This window comes from Fistularia commersonii, unplaced genomic scaffold (assembly GCF_037954325.1).
Source record: "Fistularia commersonii isolate RoL2024-O1a breed Wild unplaced genomic scaffold, RoL_Fcom_v1.0 HiC_scaffold_87, whole genome shotgun sequence".
NCBI lineage: Eukaryota > Metazoa > Chordata > Actinopteri > Syngnathiformes > Fistulariidae > Fistularia > Fistularia commersonii.
In genome coordinates, this window is record NW_028234045.1 from 97,591 (window position 1) to 100,000 (window position 2,410).

Below are 2,410 nucleotides of genomic sequence, written 5' to 3' on the forward strand. Positions count from 1 at the left end.
TTGTTTCATTGACATTCAGTTCTACCTTGCTATGTTTATTTGTACATTTGTATATTTGGGTGTACTATTTATGTTCAATTAAAAACAGTTTGATGTCTGAGATTCCTTGTGAACCGCCAACTTAATTACATGTTATATTCCCCTCACAATTTTTTTTTTTCGTTTTTAATTTTATTTTTCTATCTATTTATTTAATTATATCCTTCTAATTTTCTTTTTTTGTCTAGCATTAAAAATTTCTCGCAAACCGTTAACACTATTAACTTCTGATTACTTACAGCACGATTGCGCTTATGCCCCCCCACCCATCCCGCTTTTTCCGTACGGAGGCAGACACTGAGATCGAAAGCAAATGGGTGTCATTGAAATGCAGTAACAGGGTGATAACAGCCGTGTTCGAAGTGTGTAGGGGCTTATAGGAGAGCAGAAGCACGTCACGCAATTCACCTGAGTTCGGAGGATCGGGAGTACCAGGGCCCATAGCGGAGAAGCGGAAGAGCGGAGTTATGTGTCTCTTCTCAAAGGCGGGGAAGCTGGGGGGCAGCAGGACCCCTTAGACCGGCTAAGGTGAGCCTACTCCGGACAGAGATCACCCGGAGTTATGACTGGAGCTCCCGGACCTCTGGGCACACACATATGTGAATGACTGGATGAGCTAATGTTGGTTTGGTTGTGGATACGTTTCGGCCAATGCTATCAGCACAGCGATGATGAGTTCAGGTGTGTCTGTGTGTGTTTGTGTGTTTGTGTGTGTGTGTGTGTGTGTGTGTGTGTGTGCGTGTGTTTGTGTGTGTGTGAGAGTTTGTTTTTGTGGGTTGGGGGGGGTTCCCGCGGACACGGAGTACCAGGGCCTGGAGCGGATGAGGTGAGGAGCGGAGGAGAGCAGAAGCCCGGACCGTGATTCGCTTGTGTCCAGCGGCTCGGGAGTTCCAGGGCCCGAAACGGAGGAGCGGAGGAGCGGAGGAGCGGAGGAGCGGAGGAGCGGAGGAGCGGAGGAGCGGAGGACAGCAAAACCCCTTTCTGCAATTCGCCTGAGTCCGGCGGATCGGTAGTACCTGGTTCCGCAGCGGATGAGCGGAGGAGTGGAGGAGATGTTTCTCTTCTCAGAGGCGGCGAGGGGGGGGGGGGCAGGACCCCTTACCCTTATCCCCCCCGGACGTTTGAGTGGAGCTCCCGGACCTCCGGGCACGCACATGCGAATGACTGGATCACAGGGAGTGCCAGGGCCTGGAGCGGATGAGCAGAGGAGAGGCGGAGGGCAGAAGCCCGGCCCTGTTCAAGAGTTCCAGGGTCCAAAGCGGGGGAGCGAAGAAGCGGAGGAGGGGAGGAGAGCAGAAGAGCAAAAAACTGGCCCGGAATTCACCGAAGTCCCGCGGATCGGGAGTTCCAGGGCCCGGAGCGGAAGAGCGGAGGAGCGGAGGAGAGGAGGAGCGGAGCAAAGCTAAGCCCGTCTTAACAACAAGGAAATTACAGATGAGGCTATAATTTCTAATGAAAACTTTAAATTCTATAGCCACGTATACACTTCGACATTGTCAAAAAGCGATTGTGACTCCTTTCCATTAAATATTCCTCAATATATCCCAAAAATAAACAACAAACAATATATGTTTGTTTATATATGTTTATATATAAACAACAAAAAATATACAGTTTGATGTCTGAGATTCCTTGTGAATCGCCAACTTAATTACATGTCGTATTCCCCTTGCATTTTTTTTTTTTGGTTTTAATTTCATTTGTCTATCTATTTATCTAATTATTTCCTTTTAATTTCGTTTTTTGTCTAGCACTGTAAATTTCTCACAAACCTGTAACACTATTAACTTCTCATTACATACAGAACAAATGTCCTCATGTCCGTTGCTTCCTCATGCCTGGTTGTTTCATTGACATTCAGTTCTACCTTGCTATGTTTATTTGTACATTTGTATATTTGGGTGTACTATTTATGTTCAATTAAAAACAGTTTGATGTCTGAGATTCCCTGTGAACCGCCAACTTAATTACATGTTATATTCCCCTCACAATTTTTTTTTTTTCGTTTTTAATTTTATTTTTCTATCTATTTATTTAATTATATCCTTTTAATTTTCTTTTTTTGTCTAGCATTAAAAATTTCTCGCAAACCGTTAACACTATTAACTTCTGATTACTTACAGCACGAATGCGCTTATGCCCCCCCACCCCCCACCCCCCCGCTTTTTCCGTACGGTGGCAGACACTGAGATCGAAAGCAAATGGGTGTCATTGAAATGCAGTAACAGGGTGATAACAGCCGTGTTCGAAGTGTGTAGGGGCTTATAGTAGAGCAGAAGCACGTCACGCAATTCACCTGAGTTCGGAGGATCGGGAGTACCAGGGCCCATAGCGGAGAAGCGGAAGAGCGGAGTTATGTGTCTCTTCTCAA